General features: G+C 39.3%; 1 protein-coding gene across 2 annotated transcripts in view; it reads left to right on the top strand.

Annotated features, from left to right (window-relative positions):
* LOC139450602 (beta-1,4-mannosyltransferase egh-like) overlaps nt 1-19,648 on the top strand; it is a 29,949-nt gene that overhangs the window by 8,859 nt on the left and 1,442 nt on the right. The window contains exon 1 of one of the 2 annotated variants that reach the window (XM_071232369.1): nt 14,957-15,045. The exons of the other annotated variant lie outside the window; for it this stretch is intronic. The gene's annotated coding sequence lies outside the window, so the exon portion shown is untranslated. Of the gene's footprint in view, nt 1-14,956; nt 15,046-19,648 lie in introns of those variants that run through there. 2 annotated transcript variants of the gene reach the window in all.

The following is a 19,648-nucleotide window of genomic DNA, read 5'->3' as shown; positions in this document are numbered from 1 at the left end:
GTCTTTAGTCTTTCAATTCTTTCGTCCCTTTGTCTGTCAACACGAGCTCGGGGTCTGCACGATCCTCCAAGATCAGTTTGTTTCCTGGAGCGTCTGTCTGCCTTTTCAATCTTCTTGATCTCCTTCAAGAACTGATAGATGTTAGGGTGAGATCGGGGCATTCTCTCTTTCAGTCCACAGTGGAACCCTTCCAGATGGTTGTTGGATCGGGGACCGGTGTTGTCGTGCTGGTTCCAAATATGGCAGGGGATCTAGCGTCGTCATCTACCCATGTGCTGGTGACATAGTCGTTAAAATCACCAATCTGTTGATCATCAGGTCCTTGCTCCATCACCTCAACCCATGCATTCTGTACCTGGTCAAGTGGGAGAAGTGGCAGAGCTGCGGCACGTCGAACATGGGACTGAATTGCTGGATTGTTCGTGTATTCTCGTACAAGACCTCTCTCAAATACCTGACGCCACAAAGCTTGTGAATAGTGAAACAGACAACCCCTCACATAACTATCAGGAAAAACCTCTGCAATGGCACTTATGACTGCTGACTCGTAATCAGTCTGAAACACCTCTGGAGAAAGTTCAGTACCAGTTCTGGTTCCTACTGTGTCCTTCAACAACCTAAATAGTCTAACATATGTCTGTTTGGTCTTGTTAGGAAGCAACAAAAAAGCAACAGGATACATTTTACCATTTACAAGACAATGAATAATATACACTTGGAGCCACAAGCTAGGACAAACAAAAAAAAGTACCATCCATAAACAAACTGTCAGAGTCACTCATGATTTCTAACATCTCAGTGGTAGCAAACACCAGTAGTCTGTCGTCTTCCCCGTCATTGATGCACAGAAAGTCTCTTCCATCTTCTGTCCGTGTCCACGTTCCTTCCAAGTTGACTGCTGCTCTGGTTTCTGGAACTTGTGGAATAGTCTTGGCCCTGTTTCTGTACAGGGAAGCTTGAACACTTACAAAAGAAGGGACAGTCGCAGCTACTTCTTCATCAAGTTGATCCAGTTCTGCGTTGTATATCTGCTGTACAGGAGAAATGTCGGTCTGGACACGCTGCTTGAGTCAACCAATCAGTCTGATGTGTTCTTCATTCTCTACAGGGGGTGGCTGTGAGGAGTTGTAGACACGACGTGTTCTGCAATAGTGCTGCATCTACCATTGCAACCTGTGTGGACACACTTCCAGTGAACAGCAACTTGACGGTTGACATTCAGTCTGTATCTATAGCCTGCATAAAGTACTTGCTGGCCACGTCTTTGTGATGTTACAAACTCCGCTCTCTGAAGATTTGCCATTTTGATGCTGACTAGTAAGCTTATTTACTTACTTTGGGGATTTAACGTGCGCTTCCGACTGATGCGTATTTCGCACACGGGCCCGGCCAGGCCTTTTAATGTGTTTCCGAAAGGGGCGAAAGTGGTCTGTGCAACCCAAGAGGGGGCTTTAGGGGTTGCTTATATAGAATTTGGGAATTTTGAGATTTGGAATAGATGCCGATGGGGTTGGGGAGGAGAACTAAGGGAGCTGGGTATGGTGGATGTTTGTTTATTAGTTCCGTTTTTATTAAGAATACGCCTAAGGCCTTGAAGTTTTCTAGTTTATTTTGTGGGTTTAGTATTGCTTCTAGAGTGAGAGCCTTGTTTAGATTGAGGGTGGTTTGTAATGCGGTTCGATGTGTTAGGTAATGTGTGCAGTGGATGAGTGCGTGTTCTGGGGTTTCTAGTTGTTTGCAGTGTGGGCAGTTACCTGAAGTGTGTTTTAAAAAAAAAATTAGGTGGTTATTTATGTTGGTGTGTCCTGTTTGGAGTTTAGTGATTACTCTGTCGATTTGTTTTGATGGATGGAGAATTTTTGGTTTGGTTAGTGGTTTGCTGAGCACTTTTTTGATTTGGCTATTTGAGTTTAGAAATAGGTTATGCCATTTTTTGGTGATTTTTTGCTTGTTTACGCTTTTAATTTCTGATTTTGAGATGGGTAAGTTTAAGCTTATTTCTGGGATTTTGAGGGATAGTTTGGCTGCCGGGCCCGTGTGCGAAATACGCATCAGTCGGAAAGCGCACGTTAAATCTCCAAAGTAAGTAAGTAAGTAAGTATTTGAATCCCTTAAACTCCCAGAAATAAGCTTAAACTTACCCAGCTCAAAATCAGAAATCAAAAGTGTCACTAAACAAAAAATCAACAAAAAATGGCAAAATATATACCAAAACTCAAATAGCCAAATCAGGAAAGTACTCCAAAAAAACCTAAATAATCCAAAAATACTACACCCATCCAAAAAAATCGACAGAATAATTACTAAACTACAAACAGGCCACACCAAACTAAATAATCACCGTAAAATAGCTAATCTACACACATCAGGAAACTGCCCACATTGCAAACACCAAGAAACACCAGAACACGTACTCATTCACTGCACACACTACCAAACACACCGAACAACACTACAGACCACCCTAAATCTTAAAACCGGACTTACACTAGAATCAATCCTAAATCCACAAAATAAATTAGAAAAAAATCAAAGCCTTAGGCATATACCTGATTAAAACAGGACTAATTAGTCGCATTTAAACCGCAAATAGAATAATAAAACCAAAACTACCTTATCTAACAACCACCCAACACACACAACTCCCTTAGTTCGCTTCCCACCCACTCTTGGCATTCTTTCCAAATCTCAAACTTTCAAATTACTATATAAGCAATCCCTAAAGCCCCCCTCCTGGGTTGCACAAACTGACTTTTCCCCTTTTTGGAAACACATTAAATGGCCTGGCCGGGCCCTTGTGCGACATACGCTTGCAGTCGGAAAGCGCACGTTAAATCTCCAATATAAGTAAGTAAGTAAGCATTTGAATTATTGTAGGCGAAATGAGGTGTATGCGAAATGAGGTGTAGGCGAAATGGTTTAAACATATTTTTATTTCAAAAGAAATCTGGATCGGTAAACAAGCAAAACTTGCTTATGTAAATACCTCTCCAGGTAATAACTTTACAACAGCTTGTTATATATCAGATTATATGTAAAATAGTGCTAAACATAAACATACTAAATACACAAATGAAATATATAAAGCCAATACAAGTGGTGTCTGTGAAATAAGATACATGTATAGCAGTTTTCCATTACTACATGCATAAAATTAAGCTACTTGAAATCTTTTGCTTTTGACAATGAAATCGTGAACTGATTTAAGAATAGTCATGTTTGTAGAACTGCTTACTGAACTATTGCCATGTAATACCGTTTTTAAATCATACCCTTGTGTGTAGAAGTACATAGTGTTTCTGATATTATGGTATTTTTGACAGGTATAGAAATTTTTTACCAGTACAGATAGTATAGACCGTCAATGTTTTCCAGTACAGATACTATGGACCGTCAGTGTTTTCCAGTACAGATAGTATAGACTGTCAATGTTTTCCAGTACAGATAATATAGACGGTCAATGTTTTCCAGTACAGATAGTATAGACCGTCAATGTTTTCCAGTACAGATAGTATAGACCGTCAATGTTTTCCAGTACAGATAGTATAGACCGTCAATGTTTTCCAGTACAGATAATATGGACCGTCAATGTTTTCCAGTACAGATAATATAGACCGTCAATGTTTTCCAGTACAGATACTATAGACCGTCAATGTGTTCTTGTACAGATAATATTAACCGTCAATATTTTCCAGTACAAATACTATGGACCGTCAATGTTTTCTACGACAGATACTATGGACTATGAACCGTCAATGTGTTCTTGTACAGATACTATGGAACGTCAATGTTTTCTTCGACGGATACGATGAACCGTCAATGTGTTCTTGTACAGATACTATGGACCGTCAATGTTTTCCAGTACAGATAATATAGACCGTCAATATTTTCCAGTCCAGATACCATGGACCGTCAATGTTTTTCTCGTACAGATAATATGGACCATCAATGTTTTCCAGTACGGGACTATAGACCGTCAATGTGTTCTTGTACAGATACTATCGACCTTCAATATGTTCTTGCATAGATAAAATGGACCGTCAATGTTTTCCAGTACAGATACTATTGACCGTCAATGTGTTCTTGTACAGATAAAATGGACCGTCAATGTTTTCCAGTACAGATACTATTGACCGTCAATGTGTTCTTGTACAGATACTTCTGACCGTCAATGTGTTCTTGTACGGGTAGTATGGACTGTCAATGTTTTCTGGTACATATAATATAGACCGTCAATGTTTTCCAGTACAGATACTATGGACCGTCAATGTGTTCTTATCCAGATATTATGTACCGTCAATGCGTTCTTGTCCAGATATTATGGACCGTCAATGCGTTCTTGTACAGATAGTATGGACCGTCACTGTTTTCCAGTACAGATACAATGGACCGTCAATGCGTTCTTGTACAGATACCATGTTCTTTATAACAATTAACAGCGACGTTTCGGTGTACGTAGGTTCTAACACCGTTATCAAGCAAGTTTACCAACACTGAAACGTCGCTCTTAATTGTTTTAAAGAAGTTGTTCATCCATAAATCTTATCCTTTCTTAGTACTGCGACTTCTACATGCCTATCAAGGAAGTAACTTAAACATATATATTATGATCTTCATATGCCACTGTCTGTGGCCTGAAAAGCAAATGTGTTGTATGACCTCTATTATCTCTGCTGACGCTCTCATAATGTTCAATTTCAGTCTGCCACACCAAACGTGAATAAGCGTTATACAAGTGTTGATAAACCACACTGACGCAAGCGTTATACAAGTGTTGATAAACCACACTGACGCAAGCGTTATACAAGTGTTGATAAACCACACTGACGCAATTAACCAAAACATATTTGGTGTGGGCAGATACCTGGCTTGTAGATATGAAACATTCTAGTTAATTGTGGATACACTGGGCTACAGTACACAACTAAACCCCAATGACAGATGAATTGGTGCCTTCATATGCAACAAGAAAGAATCTTGTTTGTTTCCAGACCATCCTGATCATCTTTTACTTCTACTACATGCATGGTTGGAGGCGAGATCGAAGGCACCGCCCAGCATTTATTAGACAACAGACCGAACCACCGCCCCACCCTGTCGGTAGGGATTATATAATCTGTGCGCACATAACTGTGTCCAGTCTACCGAGGGGTTTGATGCGGTGTCAGTGTCGAGTGATTTTGTGATGGTTGTGAAAAACAATCGTTGTATATCGTATTTTTGTGTTACTAACTATCCCCTTATTTGCTGAAAGAAAATGGATATTACCAACAGTAAGTCGGCTAACTGGAAGATCCACTGACTGCTACATTCCCTATATAGGCTAAACGGTCCTGTTTGTGTGTACTAGACGTAACATTCGAAGGCTGATAAAGTCAATTTTAAGACAGTATGGAACCGAAAGGTAATTTGTCCAGAACGCACATGTTGTGTATAAGATGATGTCTATGGCCTGAAATTTTAGAACGTTAGATCGCGAGGGCGAAACATTAAAGTATATACACGAGAGTTGGGGCACTGGCTGTGTAACACCAAGACATGCGGTTTGAAATCAGTTTCTGACATGAGAGATTAGGTTAATTAAACACAAAATGTCGCTTTCATATAAAGTATTGTGAGAACTGGGGAGCCAATATGCAAGTATTACACGCATTTCACACACGGAAGCATATTATAGTTGATATAGTATATGTTTTCATTAATCTGAACACATGCATATCAACAATAAGCAAATTAACAAGTCCAATAAAAATTCTTTGTTGCATGTTAATGTTTTTTTGCTTTCAGTTTGACATAATATATCATAACAGAGTAAGAGAAGGTAGTAAGTCCTAAAAGAAGTACTTAAATAACAACTGTTGTTTACTAAACAGAGAGTTTTTTATGATAAAAAACATTGACTATCAATTTCCTCTCTCATTTTCCAATGTAGTTCACTACAAATTTCTAATCTTTTTCTAAACAGTTAAGAAAAACGCTAACGTGATCACAAGATAATTAATAGGCCTGTTGAATGTCATCCAGTGAGATCTGTCACGGATTTGAGGCTTTCTACAGGTTCAGCCATTTCCAATTTACTTCATTAGTTATTGGAAACTTTTAGGAAAATATTTCCTTTCTCCCTTAATCCCATCTTTCATGCACGCAAAATGTCAAACATATACTTTACAATCTTTATATAATCCATACAATAAGTAGTGTTTATTAATTAAGATATGAACGTGTGTATGGAACAGTCCCTTTGGATATCTATGATTTAAACACAAATTTATGTACAATTTGACAGGTTATAATAATATGATTTTCAAAATTCACCACCACTTGCCACGTTCACTGAAATGTCACCATTTGGAAGTAAACACGGATTCTAACCGACTGACTGATATTGGAGATTTAACGTGCGCTTTCCGACTGTAGCGTATTTCGCACACGGGCCTGTCTGGACCTTATAGTGTATTCCGAAAAGGGTGAAAGTGGTGTGTGCAACCCAAGAGGGTGCTTTTAGGGGGTGCTTATATTGAATTTTTGGAATTTTTAAATTTGGAATAAATGCTGAGGTGGGTGGAGGAGGGAACTAAGGGAGCCGGGTGAGGTGGGTGTTTGTACGTTTATTGGATTTTGGATTGGTAGATTAATTAGTTTTTAGATGCGGTTAATTAGGTCTGTTTTGATTAGGAATACGCTTAGGGCCTTGAAGTTTTCTAGTTTATTTTGAGGGTTTAGTATTTCATCTAGAGTAGGAACCTTATTTAGATTGAGGGTGGTTTGTAGTGTGGTTCTGTGTGTGTGGTTCAGTGGATGAGTGCGTGTTCTGTGGTTTCGGGTTGTTTGCAGTGGGGGCAGTTGCCTGTGGTGTGTCTTTTAAGTTTTTTCAGGTGGTTATTTAGGTTCGTGTGCCCTGTTTGGAGTTTTGTAATTAATCTGTCAATTCTTTTAGAGGGGTGTAGGATTTTAGGTTTGGCTAGTGGTTTTCTGAGCACTTTTTTGATTTGGCTATTTGAGTTTTGATATTGATTATGCCATTTTTTGGTTATTTTTTGGTTATTTTTTGTTTGTTTACACTTTTAATATCTGATTTTGAGATGGGTAGGTTTAGGCTTATTTCTGGTATTTTGAGAGATAATTTAGCTGCTTTATCGGCGCTTTCGTTGCCGTAAATTCCTACGTGGGCGGGGATCCACAAGAAGCTTATTTGTTTGCCTGCTTTTGTTAGGTCGTTGGAGATTTTAAGTGTTTGGTTTATTAATTTAGGTCGTTTTTTTGTATTTTTGTTTTGGAGGGCTTGTAGTCCACTAAGGGAGTCGGTGAGAATTAGGATTTTATTGTTGTTTTTATATTGTTGGTTATGCAGGGCTGAGGCCATGCCAATAAGTTCGGCCGTGAATATAGATTGGTTGTTAGGGAGTCGGTAAGATTGCGTGGATATAACTGGTTGTGTGGTATGGACTCCGAAGCCTGTGTGGTTGGATATCGGATCTGAAGATCCGTCAGTGTATATGTGACACCAATTTGGCCAATTTTCGTGTATGTATGCAAGTGTGGTGGTTTTAGCTATCTTTGGAGCGGTTTGTTTATTGATTTGGTTAGCTAGCGTTGTGTTTATTTTGGGTATTTTGAGTTTAGGGGTGAAGATATCTGATTTTTTGCAGTTTTGTTTAAGATTTTGAGTTTGGTGTTCATTGAGGTAGTTAGTTATTCTTTGGGATATTGGGGTGAGTAAGGGGTGTTTGCGAGCTAGAGCTTGGTTTCTTGGGCTAATGTTTTGGTTAATTAAGTTTTGGATGAGAGGGTTTGTTTGGGACGCGGCCCAGAAATTAAGGCTTAGATGTTCCCTGCGTAGATTTAGTGGCATTTCCCCTGTAAGGGCCTGAAGTGAGGTGTAGGAGGTGCCATGTTGGGTGCGTGTAATTAGTTTAAGGGCTTGGTATTGTATTGAGTCAAGTTTTTTAGATAGAGAGTTGTTTAGGGTATGCTACTAACGTTTAAATGTATCTAATTTTACCGTTTCAAAAGGTACTGAAACATGTTATTGTGTCCAACGTATTTAAATCTATCTCCACACGCTGCGCTTGTTACAATAACATTCATGTATTATAATCATCAGTGATAGCTTTTACGTTGACTTAACAGTCTTGTATTTCGTCCACACACACACACACACACACACACACACACACACACACACATAGCCATGTAATCATACGTGATCATACTGAATAGGTAGGAAGTCAGTATGATTTAAACAGTATTCTATTTCCATTAATGTTCAGATTTTACATTACATAACGTTACAAAACGGAAAAAGGATTAGCAAACAGGCCAAAAAGGCCTATATTAATGCTTCTCCTAATATTGTACATCATACATGTAGATTGTAATGAAGTCTATAGAGCAGACATTAATGAGTAACACAAAATGAACTAAAATGGAAAGCAAGATACCAAATGCATTTTATATTCTTATGTTGACACATAACTTACGTAAAGCGGTTTGTTTCAATGATGTAATTGTGAACTGATTTTAATATGTGTTCATTGTCTGAGGGAGATGAATCTTCATTGCCGTGGAGTATAGTATGTATGCTGAGCTGGTTAACAAAAAAGTATTTCAGTATGTATCAACTCTTTATAGATAATAGAAACAGAGAGATGAATAAACGCAGGTCGGGTCAGTATAATTTCATTGGTTAATAATAAGTTGCCATTTTGTAAACACTAGCAGGTAACACTATAACCGTGATGCAATCGCTTTACTCAATACAATCCACAAAGAATATATAGGGCGCCTTTTTACTATTTATTCCATATTTTATATCAGTAATTTATTTATGGGTACCAAAGAATGAATTTATAACACAAATATGATTTTATATACCATGAAATGTTTATTGACGCCGCAAATCGATTTTTAGATATCAATAACAGAATTTATCAAATAATGTACTTTATCATCTAAAAAATCGAATAAGGTATGATATCTATAGCCTTCGTCTCCGTGACCTTATGCCAATTTTTTATAGTTCGTGTAGATAGGTACAGTATGTTAACATTTACATATATAGTCATATTCAGTCGATGTATCCACATATGTGTAAGGGCAAGCTTCTTCCCTTTATTAAATCCGTTTTCCGCCTGGCTCTGAATTTGGAACACAGGTTTTAGAATTGTTATAATTGTATTTTTATGCGATTTTTATATTCATATTTACTGTTGTACTTACTACGTTTTACGGGAGACGTTTTATATTTACATGTCACCATATATTACAATTTTTGCTTGTTAGCTTAACACAATTGACAAATACTCAAAAACAAACGACTAGTAAACTAATAATGTACGTTGACAATAATATATTGTTAATACCAAAATGATGTATCAAGGATCAAGTAGAAGATATTTTGACAGTAGCGCTGGGAAACTATTCAACAAGCCCCTGAAAACAAATGTGCTTTAGTTCAATGTTTATCTCTCCGGCCATTATGCAACGGCCATATTATACACAACCCCGCGGTCACGTCTACAGGTCTCTTCCTGTGGTACGGTAATTAGTAGAACCCCCTCCCTCAAGTGTATCCTCCATGATATTAACCTACTCTCATTAATTAAATGCTGCTCTTTTCCAGCGTCACGGCTATGGGGCTGAAACAAAGAGACCCAACCATCATATAGTAATTAGGGTCCAATAAAAATAATGCCCCGCCAAGCCTCATAAACATAATCATTTAAACATTTAAAAATCATTTATTTAATGTCAAATCAGAAAAAACAACATTTGAATGGCAAAAACATTTACTAGGAACGTGTATTCTCTTGACACCATCACAAAACATCATGAAGAAGCCAAACCAGTACTCATATTTTCCTACAAAATCACACATCTAAAAATGAGACATCAGCAAGTACAAATAGCATGTGTATTAGCATTTTTGGTCAGGATATCAAAAATGTCTCTCCTTGTTACCACCACCAAGTTCAGCTTAACATGGGTCCTCCTTTGGTCAAAAGTTGTTCCCTCTCTAAAGAGTGTGTCACGCGTTGCACACGAGTGACGAACAGGGTGCATACCCGTGTTCAACGCGTTGCCTATGCGTGTAAGGGGAATGAACTTTTAGGCAGTAGTGTATGTATAGTTGAGCAAGGCTACAGGTATGTATAGTTGTGGATGGCTACAGGTATGGATTTGTAATTGTGGATGGCTATAGGTATGTATAGTTGTGGAAGTCTACAGGTATGTATGGTTGTGGATGGCTACATGTATGTATTTGTAGTTGTAGATGGCTACAGGTATGTACAGTTGTGGAAGGCTTCAGGTATGTGTGGTTGTGGATGACTACAGGTGTGTGTAGTTGTGGATGGCTACAGACATGTATTGGTAGTTGTGGATGGCTACAGGTATTTATAGTTGTGGATGGCTACGTGTATGTGTGGTTGTGGAAGACTACAGGTGTGTGTAGTTGTGGATGGCTACAGGCATGCATTGGTAGTTGTGGATGGCTACAGGCATGTATTGGTAGTTGTGGATGGCTACAGGTATTTATAGTTGTGGATGGCTACGTGTATGTGTGGTTGTGGAAGGCTACAGGTATGTATGGTTGTGGAAGGCTACAGGTATGTGTGGTTTTGGATGGCTACAGGTATGTATTTGTAGTTCCGGATGGCTACATGTATGTATAGTTGTGGATGGCTACAGGTGTGTGTGGTTGTTGATGGCCACAGGTGTGTGTTTTTGTGGATGGCTACAGGTGTGTGTGGTTGTGGATGGCTACAGGTGAGTATGGTTGTGGAAGGCTACAGGTGTGTTGTTGTGGATGGCTACAGGTGTGTGTTTTTGTGGATGGCTACAGGTATATATGTATGATTGTGGATGCTACAGGTATGTGTGTTTGTACTTATGCATGGCAGATTTCTTCCTCCGTTATCATACTGACCTTATATGTGGCATTATTTCATGTGTCGTTGTTTGATCAAATAATTCATGTTGTGATGCTTACAAATGTGGTTATGTTAGTTGAGACAATGTCAATGGGAAACATTTCCTTTAGGGCAGCCAGACATAGGATGGCAGCTGGTTGGGACATGATCAGTTTACTCCAATTCTGTTTCCTCTCTTTTTATATATGCATTCTACCAATAACAACACCACACACTAACTTAATACAATCTAAAATACATTCAACGATTTCCTCTTCGCTATTGGCCCATGTTTTTGGCATACACTTCGACAGTACCCAAAATTATTTTATAGTTGTGATCCCGATTAGTAGCAGCCTGTTCACGATATTTTGCGCTGAAGGTTGTTATTGTCAGCAATAGAGAAATACCCTGTGATAATGTGATCCACAGATTCATGGCAGTATGATGAGAGCTACACTTACTGGAAAACTGAATCCTGAAATAAATATTATTGTGTGGCATTGAGGAAAGTTATTTTTGTCTGAGAATGTGTTGTGTCATGAGCGTTCCTGTACGAGCATAATTTAATATTCAGGACCATGCGGGTTTTGTTCTGATTTAATGGAGACATATTTGTGGTTTTAGGCAAACGTTTCCAAGAAATATCATGAATTATATTTTCTAGTCGATACTGCGGGCTCTTACCGTTTTTGCTGGAACCGTACTTAAGCGCACACACACACACACGCACGCAAGTTCCTACGTATGTACGGATATATATATATATATATATATATATATATATATATATATATATATATATATATATATATATATATATATACAGAACCGCAAAAGAAACGTCACCATGGACAGATATATGTGAAACCTTTGTCCAAACACTGTAAACATACTTGGCAAAACTGATCATCAAGGTTGAAATTAAAGTGTCAAATGTTCTTAAAGTGAAACACAACAGTAGTCTCCGAGAAAATGGCATCACAAGTCAGTATCTCGTGTGTCCCCCGTTGGCATTGATGACTGCCGTGCAACGTCGGTACATGGAAAGGGTGAGGCGGTTGTTGAAGGCCATATGCGCTTGAGCCCACACTCTGAGGGACGCCTGACGCAGTTCAGTTGCAGTTGTCGGCCTTGGTCAGACGTTATTCAGCCGTCTTTGAATCTCGTCCCGCAGGTGCTCAATGGGATTTACATCGGGACTGAGGGCAGGCCACGATCTGATGCCATTCTGCTGGAGGAAGTCTCTCCTTGCTCTGGCAGTGTGGGCACGGGCTTTATCATGCCGAAACCCGTGGTTGCGCCGACGTGCCAAATGAGGTATGGCGTCTGGTCTCAAGACTTGATCAATGTACCGAGCTGTTGTGACACCATTGTCTCTCCCTGGACTGATGTTCTGGAAGACCACAGGGCCGACCCTCTATGCAAGACCAATTCTTTCTCACACCATGATGCTCAGACCACCCCACGAGTCTCTCTCAACAACACACGCATCCGAATAACGCTTCCCACGGCATCGCCAGACTCTCTTTCTGCCCTCTGCTGTTGAGATACAGTAACGGCTCTCGTCTGAGAAGATGACTCTACTCCACTGCTGGTGGTGCCAATGCTGGTGCTGTGTTGCCCACTGAAGACGGTCCCGGCAATGACGTGTCAGAATGTGGCCTGTGACAGTGAAGGTGTCTGCTCGTCCATCGTCGACGCACGGTGTCCGCACTAATGTGTCGGTGTTGTGTCACCATGGTCTGTCGAGCAGTTTCCGCAGCAGTAACAAAGCGATCTTGAAGATGCTGTCGCACATATTGACGATCCTGACTACGTGGTCGGTCGTCTGTAGTGTTGGTGGTCTGGTACTTGGAGTGACGTCACTTTTGCGATTCAGTATATATACTGTGTTGGACCTTGATATGGCTTCACTCACCTCACTCATATAATACTACTGCTTGGGCGAGTGAGCTGTGTGAAGCCATATCAAGGTCCAACACAGTGTAACTTTGTGGCAATCGAACCTGTTTGTTCAACGTAACGAGCCAACGCTTCAACCACGAGGCTACCTCCATCGATCCTCAATTTAACTTGACGTTTGTGTTTTCTGAAGGTTTATTCACCCTTATTGTATTCACACAAGTGCACATAAGCTTGTAATATTATTTACACCAAGACACCTAGGCGTGTATTTGTGTTCACATCATGGCATCTACACGTGTTTCTATTGCCACCATCACACATGCAACTGTATATGTATTTACACCAAGACACCTAGGCGTGTATTTGTGTTCACATCATGGCATCTACACGTGTTTCTATTGCCACCATCACACATGCAACTGTATATGTATTTACACCAAGACACCTAGGCGTGTATTTGTGTTCACATCAGGGCATCTACACGTGTTTCTATTGCCAACATCACACATGCAACTGTATATGTATTCACAGCATGACACCTAGGCGTGTATTTGTGTTCACATCATGGCATCTACACGTGTTTCTATTGCCACCATCACACATGCAACTGTATATGTATTTACACCAAGACACCTAGGCGTGTATTTGTGTTCACATCATGGCATCTACACGTGTTTCTATTGCCACCATCACACATGCAACTGTATATGTATTTACACCAAGACACCTAGGCGTGTATTTGTGTTCACATCATGGCATCTACACGTGTTTCTATTGCCACCATCACACATGCAACTGTATATGTATTTACACCAAGACACCTAGGCGTGTATTTGTGTTCACATCATGGCATCTACACGTGTTTCTATTGCCACCATCACACATGCAACTGTATATGTATTTACACCAAGACACCTAGGCGTGTATTTGTGTTCACATCAGGGCATCTACTCGTGTTTCTATTGCCACCATCACACATGCAACTGTATATGTATTTACACCAAGACACCTAGGCGTGTATTTGTGTTCACATCAGGGCATCTACACGTGTTTCTATTGCCAACATCACACATGCAACTGTATATGTATTAACAGCATGACACCTAGGCGTGTATTTGTGTTCACATCATGGCATCTACACGTGTTCCTATTGCCACCATCACACATGCAACTGTATATGTATTTACACCAAGACACCTAGGCGTGTATTTGTGTTCACATCAGGGCATCTACACGTGTTTCTATTGCCACCATCACACATGCAACTGTATATGTATTTACACCAAGACACCTAGGCGTGTATTTGTGTTCACATCAGGGCATCTACTCGTGTTTCTATTGCCACCATCACACATGCAACTGTATATGTATTCACAGCATGACACCTACACCTATATTTCTATTCAGATCATGGAACAAGTCACATCATTACATCTACACGTGTATTTGTACCCTCAAGTTTTCACTTGTATATCTATTACAGGTATTCACACCATTCCATCTACACATCTATGTTTTACAATCTTGGCACCATTACGTACAGCTGCATCAGCATCATGGCATCAACAAATGTGCACATTACCACGACGTCCAGAACATCTGCATACATATAATCCAATCATGCCACCAGCAATTGTCTATGCATTTAAACATAATTATGTACATCAGTGTATCTGAACATATAAACACTTCACGTGCATTTAATTTAACACTTCACAGTTTAACCCCATCAATTCATCACCCCTACCAAGTAGCCCGACGTGTGTGAACCACCAGTCTCTCTCCATCCGCCAACACAAGCAAGAGTAGCGTCACCCCATAGGTACAGCAAGTATTGATCTCACTAAATGCGCAGAGCCTGATGTTTCGGTATATGTTGCGGCTGCTCCAGCAATCGGCTGATGAGAAAGCCTACAGATTCAGTCTATGCCTTAATCAATATACTTTGATTTTTCAAAGAGGGAACTGTGGACCAAACGGCTGAAACATGCTATCACTGTACCCACGGTCGTCCATTAAAACCCCACCGTTTGCCGTGATACATGCCCCACGCATAAACACGTAACAGCTTGGATGAAATTTATAGCCGGTTACAGACTAGTGTTAATTTGCCGTCTTGCTCGCCGCTCCACTGAGGCACACGACTGAAAGAAGCGTTTATGGGTTTGATATTTAGGGCATTTGTCATGCATGCAGGCCACAGCGGACGTGTAGATCACACTCTCGGGTAAGTGGGATCCATCTGACATAATTGTGTTCCATGAATGGATGTAGAATTATGCAAAAGCTTGTCTGGCGAGTGTTGGGGGGTGGGGGGGTGGGGGGGTGTTAGATGAACTGTCTTTGTCGATGAGCCAACATGGCTTCTGTAGAGAATAGTGGTTCGCGTTATTCTGGAATATTTGTGATGGAAAATAACTATATAGATAATAATGTTATATTACCAGGTATCTGTTGTGAGAATTGTCAGTTCGATAATATCATGGTCTGTAATTATCTGACATCCGTATTTGAGTTTTTGTGAAATGTCAGTGGTGTCTGCATCAGTCTTCATGAAGGTTTCTCATTATCATTAAGACAAATTGCTATCTCCTGTGGATTTTATTGCCGGATTTTATCTTATATAGAGCTATGTATTGAATGTCAAGTCACTTATAGATAAAGCTGTATTTGTTGAGAAAATCCAGCTTGTCTGCGTCATCCACAACACTAATGTTACACGACAGCCAAGTGAATGCCTTATGAACAGCTGTGGTCTGGTATGCCACATGCAGTGAGGATCTCCTTTTTTGGTCCAGGCGGACGGAACTACTAGAGCTAATACAATGTTCTAAAACACTCTAAAAAAGTCAACGAAAATAACTAGAAAAGACAATTTTTTTATTCGTACAAATGTTATAGTGATTTGAGCAATTACAGGCATTGTTCCCGTGGAGTACGTGACATGATGTCGATGCATCAATTAAACTTAGTGCTTGAAGTCATATTTGGAACTCCGTGATGGGGTGTCTCAGTAGACAAGTCAATTTTTAGTGTTCGCTAGTCAAGCCAGAGACCCGGGTTCGATTTCTCACATGGGGACAATATATGAAGCCCATTTCTGATGCTCCGCCATGATATTGCTGGTATAAAGATAAAAGCGACAAAAACAAAACAAGATCAATGCGAAAGGGCATTATTCCAAGAACAAATGCTTAGTCAAATCTGAAGCACCTTCTATTATTGCTGCAACTCTATTTATAATGCATAAATGTGTGAAGATGGTAGAAACGTTAGTTTTGACAGTAAACTTTGGATGTAACGAAGTCTTATATACCAACACATCTGTTATAACGAAGACTGTCATAATTCCTCTGGGACGTATGAATTAAATGTTGTTGCTCCAGTGATTAAGGATATTCGACACAGGTATATTCAGAGGGGAGGGAGTGATGCAGGCATGGGCATCCCCTTTTAAAAACACACTTAACATTTATAGATTCGGACATTGTATAATTGTTGCAGCATGCTAAGAGTACGTGTTTAACAGCAATTAGATATTTGCTGAATATACCTTTAATTTACTGAACTTATATGGAAATTGTTGTACACAGGATATAACGAAATGGCTTTGAAGCTCACGGAGTTCGTTTTCTATGCTTTATACCATAATGTTCATAATGTTATACCATATACTGAAAACTAAAATTACGCTTCATACAATTTTCGGGTGATAGTGTCATTGTTAAAAGCTTTCCGTTGATCACCATGTTTGTTGATAATTTTTAGAGCATCCTCTTTGCAAGTACATTAATCTTATTTTGTCAAGTGAACACTTTTGACTTATCAGAAGCATATCGAACGAAAACCCATTGAGGTACACAAGAACTAGTTATCTAATGCAAAGAGTCTTTGTTTTCTGCACAGTTTCTCATTACATTCCGGTTTTGTAAAACAACCAAAATAAGAGTTAAATTATTCATGTATGCATTTAGGATTTTTTTAGAGATTTGTATATTAGATAGTGTTTATTTTCTTTAAACCAAGATCTGGTTATTCCTATATCTGTATGGATACAGATTTATTTGTGAGTCCATTAGTCAAGAAATGAATGACAAGAGGGAGTTGTTTATAGTACAATAAAACACTGTAGGGAATATATATATTGAAAAATAAAACAAAGAGTGATATTAGATCTTAGATGTTTTCAACTGGACATAAAACATATGATGAAATCAACTGAGAGATACTTTCTTTTGCTCCTCAGTTTACAAATGTTCCGACGACAATAAGAAATGCATAATACCATTTTCTGGTCATAATGTCAATGTTAAAGGCCTACCAGATGTCGCATGATATCTAATATGTTTATCACTTTAGCAATTGATGTTTAGGGCATTCTCTTTACAAGTATATTAACCCGTGAAGATCCGGGGTAAAATAGGCCTTGAGCAACCCATGCTTGCTGTAAAAGGTGACTATGCTTGTCGGAAGAGGCGACTACCGGCATCGGGTTATCAGGCTCGCTGACATGTTTGATGCATGTCATCGTATCATAATTGCGTAGATCGATGCGCATGATGTCAATCACTGGATTGTCTGGTTCAGACCGCCGCCATGTAGCGGTAATATTGCTGAGTGTGGCGTTAAACAACACACAAACCAGTATATTAATCTAATTTTGTCAGGTGAACACTTTTAACTTATCAGAAACATATCGAGCTCAAAACCATTTAGGTACACGAGAACTGGTTATCTGATTATATGATGCGATTGGTCATGCTCTCAATACACTTCGGTCTCATTAAACAGTGGGAAAAAATAGAAGTTAGAAGATTCATGGATGCATTTAAGCATTGTTAGTAATTTGCACTCACTTTTAGTCATTTAATCTAAATCATTCCTCTATTTGGATGGATACTGTCTATCTATGTGTGAATGCATTATGTAAAGATGGACGCTATGGTTATCATTAGACGTGATAAAATAAATTTTGTTTCCCGGGCTTCGTTCCACAACACAACCTTTTTAATACAGTGTGGTCACCCCTGTATACGTCAGCATGGACATACGATAGACATAGCACCGTCATCTTCACGGGAGTGTATACACTACATTCCCCCTCATCGCCCATGAATACATACAGAAGCATTGCTGACGTGTGTCTCTTTTTAATGAATTCAGACCGGAAGTCAAAATGTAGTATCTGACAGACAGATACGTTGCGTTTGTTCCTGCTCAGTATATGTTTCGAATAAGCTACATCAAGGAGAAAATCTTAGTTTGAAGAGCGGTTTAATATCGATGGAGACTGAAAATCTTAGAAAAAATCATTAGAATGTTGTATGTCTTCCAGTAATGACGCTATCAATTCCTACCCGATCGATCCCTAAACAGGGGGTAATTATCTCACCGTTTGATATATCATTACGATGGTTAATATAATTTTGAAAGCCTGCTTTAAATCAGCTTTACCACTCCGTTAGCTGTCTGACAGAAACGGTCTTTCAAATTGCATTAAGTACTAATTTACGTTCAGAAGACTTGAAAGTAGAGACCCTATAGATCGCTGTCTGTCAGCGTCAGAATCCCCTGGTAGCAAAAGCACAGAGGGACACAGAGAAAGGTGTTTTAACCTAATGTTCACCTTCTTTGAAATACTTGGGTACCACGTGCTTGCGTATGGGTACATGCCTTATTCACGTGAAGTTGATTCAAGTCATAAGGCTCAGGAATTTATTGATTATTATTGTTTTTCCTCTCAAAAGAAATACGTCAGAGCTTCATTGCGAAAACGACAGAAAGCGGTTTGAGAGTGATACAGCTCTATAACGGTGGCCTATAAAATTAACTCAACTTCATAGAAACGAAGTGATTTAACGCAGTCAGGACAACTGGGTACGATGACTTACAATCTAGGTTACACATTGTTACCGACCATCTTTCAATTAGGAACTTTCGACAGACATGGGGATTCAGCGTATTGTACTGATGCCACACTTGAGATGAAGATGTTGGGCGTGGACTTGCCAAGCTAATGGTCGATAGTGTAAATTATCAGAAAATTTAGTTTACCCCGCTTTTAGCAGTATTCCAGCAATGTAACGGCGTGGAACACTTTAAAAAAAGCCAACGCTTTAACTAATAGACTACCCCATTCAACCCTTGTCAACCATGCTCCGATGGTGATTTTATAGAATTTAAAACATCCAGAATTTTCCACTGATGATATGGCCAAAGTGTAAAGGGCAAGTTCACACGAAAATAAAGCTATCTTTCTTTCACTTTTTCATCATGAAAAGTATTTACCTCGTAGTTTCAGAGGCAATAAAAATATCACAAGTTGTGCCAATTGATAAAGGAATGACGTCATAAGCGTATCGTTTTGCGATTTCTTGAAGGGTCAAGAGAAATTCTTCGGACCAGGCAATGTATCGCATGCTATGTTGTCTCATCATACACTCGGACCTTATATCTTTTCGTTGTGACAAGGCAGGGACCCAGTTAAATTGGCACCAATTACGTTATGATCTAAGGGGGATACCTCAGGCCTGTTTAGCTCGAGAAACCAAGGCCTCATAACGGCAAGACTTTTTCACACATATTGTGAGCTCCCTATTTTGACTGTGAGAAAAATGAGTGTATATTTTCAAACACTAATACTAACTGTTTCTAAATTAAGAAAGTGATTTTAGGTGCTTTGCACTCCCTACGTCTGCGATTTATCTTGACGGTGACATCTCTGTCTTCATCATAAATCGCAAAGAAATATATCTTTCATACATGATGACGTTTTGATTTCAATTTGGATGTTAGGGAACTTTATGGCTTTTATTATTATTTCAGATTCA

This window comes from Haliotis cracherodii, unplaced genomic scaffold (genome assembly GCF_022045235.1).
Source record: "Haliotis cracherodii isolate W230 unplaced genomic scaffold, xgHalCrac1.p SCAF_8, whole genome shotgun sequence".
In the NCBI taxonomy this organism is placed as follows: domain Eukaryota; kingdom Metazoa; phylum Mollusca; class Gastropoda; order Lepetellida; family Haliotidae; genus Haliotis; species Haliotis cracherodii.
Note: the sequence above shows the minus strand (reverse complement) of the source record. Positions and strands in the feature narration are given on the sequence as shown.